This window comes from Rattus norvegicus, chromosome 13 (genome assembly GCF_021556685.1).
Source record: "Rattus norvegicus strain SHRSP/BbbUtx chromosome 13, alternate assembly SHRSP_T2T, whole genome shotgun sequence".
Lineage (NCBI taxonomy): Eukaryota > Metazoa > Chordata > Mammalia > Rodentia > Muridae > Rattus > Rattus norvegicus.
The window spans coordinates 58795819-58802381 of record NC_141546.1 but is presented as its reverse complement, the minus strand read 5'-3'; positions in this window follow the sequence as shown (position 1 = coordinate 58802381).

Sequence of the window (6563 nt, the reverse complement as noted above, 5' to 3'; positions counted from 1 at the left end):
TGGCTCTGGCATCTGCAACATTTTGAGATCTCCTATAGGATCCAGGCTTCACTTATATCTTCACACAATGACCAAACAGGAGTGGCTTCACTAGCTTTGCTCACCCATTGAAGTTTCTACAATGATTTACTTGCGTATCCTTCATTATTCTAAAACCAGTAGCACATAAATGACACTGCCAAGTGTGGCTACCAACGATGGTGAACCCTGGCCCCTTTTACCACATTTGCAGCAGCTTTGATTGATGTAATTGGAAACTTAGCTGGGTATGACTTTGTTCAGACTGTAATCTTTCTTAGATTCTTATCTTTTTCATCAAAATTTTTGGTCTCAACCTTAAATTTTTTGGTAAAGCTTTCCTCGTCAAACTGTACATTTCAAGAAAATTCACTTCATAGAATGTTTTATTTTCATTACTCTATTTTATTTGTGATCGAAATTCACACAGTAGATGCTTAATTTTAAAAAAATACAATTTATCTCAAAAAAAGAAAGAAAGAAAAGAGAAGATAAGCAAATTTAAATAAATTTTAAAAATGGAAAATGAACGTGTTAGAAAAGAATGGAAAAGACCAAGAGATTTTAAAAACATTGAAAATAGAAGAAAAACTGAAAGAGCAAAGAGTTATCTCCCAATAATGAGAAAGGTGAAAGTCAAAATTAATAAATGAACTAAAAGAAAAGAATTAAAAATTAAAATCATGGGAATGTTTTTAGAACAACAAAATACTACTGCTTCAAAATGACATTAAAGTGAAAATATAAGGAAAACATGAATTGTCCAATAATGAAAATATATAAATAACATAGATAAATTGACAAAGGGAAATAACGAATAAAAATAGGAGTAGTGAGATGGCTTCATGGGTCAGAGCGTTTGCTGTACAAGGAGAAGAATCACTTAGCAACTGGGCACGGCTGCAGCTTCTGTTACTGAAACCCAAGTACTGGGGCACTGGGAACATGAGTCAGAGACAGACAGATCCTGGGAGCTTGCAGGTTGGCGAACCTCGTCAAAATGACCACCTTAGGTTCAGTGAGAGACCCTGTGTTACAGGGATAAAGCAGAGAATGTAGGAAGAAAACAACTTCCTTGTATGGATCCTGCATGTGTTTGTACTAGCACGCTCACACAAAACATACAATGCACGCGCGCGCGCACACACACACACACACACACACACACACACACACACACACACACACACACACTCTCAGCCTAGGTGGGTTCTGGCAATTGAGGGGAAGATTAGCTTTCCCCCCTAAGCATTTCACTGCGGAAGCTGAGCCTCAAGCTACCTTAATCTTTTAGTTTGTCAACATCTGCCCCTCCTGTCCTCTGGATAGCAGTCTCCCTGGCGTGGCTGTGTCAGACTAAGTTCAGAGAGACTGTCTTGCGGATGTCCTTGTTTTCCGGTATCTGAGGTAGCTCGCTCAGCTCAGTTTAAAACAACAGTTTCTCTATCAAGGTGGTGCTTTGCCCTGGTCATCTTAGTCACACAGAGGAACAGAATGAAATTCCTCTCTATTGCTGATTCAACTTGACAAAAGAATTACCAGCTCACCAAAATTTGAGTTTGAGGACTGTGCAGTCTGAATAGTACCCACTCTTTCTGCATCACGGCCTTGAAGCTATTCTGCTTCTCACCGTCCATGCTGGGAACTGTGCAGATGAAGCTCTGTTCTACCAGGCTTCTTCTCCAAGGGACCCTTGCCACAGTTTTTGGGGATCCTGTGATTCCTGAAAATTACAAGGGTTTTTCTCTTCCTCTCTTTAGAACAGACAGTTGTTTTCTTATTCTGATTCTTCCTCATCAGCCAGTAACCTTACGCATTGTAACTGCCTATTCAGTTTTATTAGCTAGAACTATAAAAAGGATCTGGGTTCAATGTCTGGTGCTCATTGCAGTAACAATTTCAGTCTGAAAGAGGTTTGGGGGTTAGTTTTCTTTGTTCATAATTATTTTATATACTGAGCACATGAAAATGAGCATTCTGTTAATATTTGTTAAATTAAGCAACCTTTCATTTTCAAATATTATTGTAAAAATGAAGAGTGATAGCTTTTCCATATTCCTTTCAGACATAACTCTTTCCAAAGAATCTGGTTATTTATTAGTTGTATTTTATGATAGGAGTTGGAATACATACAGGACATTGAAAGTAAAGAATTGCAGGCAGAGTACATTAATAGCTGAGTAAGGTACTTCAACAACATTTACCCATGGACACATCGATTTGAACAGCTATCAATGTGTCCAACTTCTACACAAGATCTAAGGAAGCTCTCCAAAAGACTATAGTGGCACCAAACAGACAAGCAAATCCTGATGAGCAGATTCACCTTTCTATCTTCTCTGCCACCAGCTGTGTCACAGTCTATGTAACTTGTCAGAGGAAGACTCAAGTGTGACTGAGTATCCAGGCTTGCTGATCATTAGAACACAACCAGAGGAGAAAAGAGGAAAGCAGAATGAAGGGGGAGAAAAGCTTATAGGCTTCCGTTAAGTTAATGCCTATTTAGGTCTCACTTTTCACGTACTCTAAATGACTTCTTCAGACCCTTGTGACTTGCATGAGCTTTCCAGATTTCTTCTCCATTCCGGAAAAACATCCAGACATCTTAATCTTTATATATGCCTTTCTTTATTAAGAATATTTTCATTTTTATATCCTAACACCTTTTTTGAAAATAACATATTTTAAATTTTAAAATAAGGTTTTAAAATGCCATAATAACATTTGTATAAAGATTCCAAGTACATTCACATTTTGTTGTATACATTTTTATGTTTCTCGTGGAATTCAACAGTGTGTATTCCCTCTGTATAATATCCCAACCACAAATATACTTTCTGTTTTTACCAAGCCTTATTCTCGGAAAACAAAAACTCATTTTCTCTCTCTCTAGTCCCATCTTGAAACCTATCAAGTATTTTCAGTGAGACTCAATAAAAACAAACTCATGCCACCCCTAAAATTTGTATCAAAGTTATTGAGGACAATTACTCTTCGTTGATGTAATTTTTAACCTATTTCATAGTTTATACCGTCCATAGAATGATCTAAGAAGAACACGTCTTTTGATTTTGAGTAAGTTTAAATAGCAAATGAAGAAAATCAGCAGATGCATAGCAAAACACTTTGCAATCTATATTTAAAACCTTTCCTCAAATAAACAAAGGAAGCCCTGTCAAAACTATTATACTGCAGTTACTGGTTGGGAAGCTCCTGGGCAGGAAGTCTTTTCCATGGATGAGAATAACATTAGTCATTTTTACTACAGGCATCTCTATTTCATTGCTGGAAAGAGTTCACCCATTAGCTATCCTTAAGGCCACAGTGCCTTTATTCTTGAACTGCTGTTTTCCTGTTCCTAGTCACAATGTCAGGAGATCAGCCTGACAAAGGACAGGGATTTTGGTGAATATTTGGGGATAAACATGCTTTTGTCAGATGTGGAAGAAACAAGCTCTATCTTCAGGGGCAGCTTCTCAGCTTAAACAGCACAGGGCACGAGATGCGCATAAAAGGCATTTGCTTTTCTGTTAAACTGAATTCAGTGCCTTAAAATGAATAGGAAACATGCTGTTGAGTCTGTGACAACTGTCTGGACCCCAAAAACACCTGTCCTCCTTACCACATGGATAGATACATCCAAATGAGTCCTATCTTCTGAGATTAGCATTGGGAATAGGGACTGACTAGAGACAGTCAGCATTCTCTTTCCTTTTAGAATGAAATAAGAGACAGGCCATTTGATTTTTAAAACGTTGCTCTACGGTTTCCTTAAGCATTAAGGGCATTGTGTGACAATCTATATTCATGGTCAAACTGCCGAGGCTATGTGTCTCTACCAGTGTCTTACCTGAGATCCTTCCTGATAAGTCTTGGGGTGGGGATCTGCTTGAAATCCTGCACTCATAGTCTGTGTTTCTGTGTCTGAAGATGGAGACAGACAGCTTGATGAAGGTAACCCTTCCTCTTGTACAAAACAAGGTTCTATCATTTCTCTTCCTTTGAGCAAGGACAACAAGGATATTCAGAGATCTAGGACTTTGCACTTTTAGAAGGTTGGGGTGTTTCTTTTGAACTTCAATTTCTATGAGCAAGGGCTTTTTAAAAGAGATTCTGTTTCAAATTCTCTATCAGGATTTGCTAACCCCACCCTGCACATAAATTTTAGTGAAGCTCTAGATGATATAGCAGGTGAAAAAGAGGTTGGAAATTAGGAATCTAATTGGATTTTTCTGTTCATTTACAGCAATAAAACACAGGTTGAGAAAAATTTTCTTCCTAAATCCATGGGGATTAATTTGCTTTAATCTTCCAAGAGACAAGCCGTGGGGACCCTAAAGATGGCATTCATCCCCATCTGTAAAGCACAAGCAGTTGGGAGATACTGATGCAGGGGAGCCTAATCTTCCTTTAGTCTCTCGGGCCAGCATCTGTAGAAGGCATGTAATAAAAGCAGAAGTTGGCTGACTCAAACCCTCTCAAGACTAGTTCCCAGTATAGGACTAATTCAAGTTTATCCAAATCTGCTGCTCCAGGCCCTGCCTGTTTTAACTTATAACCCAGGAAGCATTCATGGAATTATTTGTGTTCCCTTCTAATCTTATCAGAAAAATGTATCAAAGTGAGAAGCCTTGGATTCTAAGTGGTAGACACCAATCCCCCTGCCTCAAACTTGTCTGTGAGACAGATCAAATTGATAAAAATCTAGCCAAAGAGATAAAAGTTTTTCTCTTTCCCAGATGCCACATAATGGTTGAAGGTCCTGTTATAGCCTACAGTAACCTCTTGCATGTAGATAGAAGTGACCTTAGCACATCCCATGGAGTAGCTACATGAACAAGTGATAGCTAATGAGAAAATACCAGAGCCCTAGCTGGAAATAAATATTTAAAGTTTCTAACGGGTCAAGGGGGAGAGGAGAGGTTGTTCTTCTGCTAAAATAGAAAGAGGTGTTGCTCTGCAGTAGGGTTTCCCTAATCTCGGGTTCATTTTCTTAATGTGTAAAGCCATACTACATTTTAAAAATCCAGATTGGGGGCAAGCACAAAAGGCATTCATGGTAACTTTCTCTTTATTTAAAGAGGACTATCTAGATTAAGAAATCTTCCTTGCAATTTACCACATGCCCATTGGATTCAAATTACTGATATCCAGAGAATGCTAATCATAAAAAAAAACAGCATAAAGCAAACTCAACAACACAAACTAAAGGAACTAAGAAAGTGATGACATTTGAGTCTTTCTTCCTAAATGCTCTCTATGACTATGACAGAAAGGTAAACGCATAAGACAAAAGGACTGGAGATCACCTCGGGTCAGAAAAACAGACAATTGTGGAGCAAGTGAGTCTTGAGTTAGGGGAAGAACATTCATCTCAGTTAGAGAAAAACTTAAGATAAAAGCAGAAATAGTAGGCATTAATGCCTACTGGAGACTCTATCTCAAGCCCTTTATGTGGGATGATCGCCATCAAAACACAAACAGAAAATCACAGCCACCTTGGACGTCCAGGATTATCTCCTTAGTCAAATGTAAGAGGGGTGTACTGATCCCCAAAACCCAGTGTAATTGGGGATTCTATTCTCATGGATACTGTCATTTTGGTTTATTTTATGTGGTTTTGTTAACCAAGATATCAGTGAAGTCACATAGTTTTCGCCCTTTTTAGGATAACATTAGCCAAGATGGCAACCAAGTCACATGGCTACCTTGATCACAAGAAAGTCACCAACCACGAAGGCAACGAACCTACTTTGTTCATGATAATTCAGCTCCAACCTAAACTGAATGCATCCTCCATCAGGGCACATGTATGTGTGGAATCCATACATCTCACAAGTTAAATGTGGACCAATATACCCATTTTCTAGAAAGGAAGAAAGGGAGAAAAGGAAAAGGGAGAAAGGGAGAAAAGAAGAAAGGAAGAAAGGAAAGGAAAGGAAGGAAGGAAATATGATTATTTAGTAAGTTTAGGTAGTATGGATGTAGGAGACAGTAGCTGTAGCCTCAGCAGGTAGGCCTTAAATAGCAAAATAAAAACAGAAGAAATTCCATGATCTTGGCTCAAGAAAGCAGAGTCCTTATGTTACCATTAAGGGGTGGGTAGTTGTGTGGGGGAACACCCTCATAGAAGAATGGGGAGTGGGGATGGGAGAGAAGGATTATGGATGGGAAACCGGAAAAAAGGATAACATTTGAAATGTAAATAATTTATTTAAATTTATTCAATAATTTATTAAAAAAAACTGTAGCTAGAATCAATGTAAAGTCTCCCTTAAATAACTTCTAAAGGGAAAGAGAAGAAATTTAGGCATCTAAATTTTAGTTCCAAACAATAGTTATCTTGTCTCTTTTTCAGCGTTGCAGAAGAGACAAAAGAATGATGAAAGATGCAGGCCCTTTAAAAACTAAAAAGGTTTTGTCTGTCTCCAGAGGAAGAGTAATTTCCTAAATGTATCCGTCCTTTTAGCATTTGGAACAGGTTTCCCTCTGACCAGGGTTGGGTATCATCTCTGTGGAGCCAAGCTATAGTGGAGAGTTAGTCT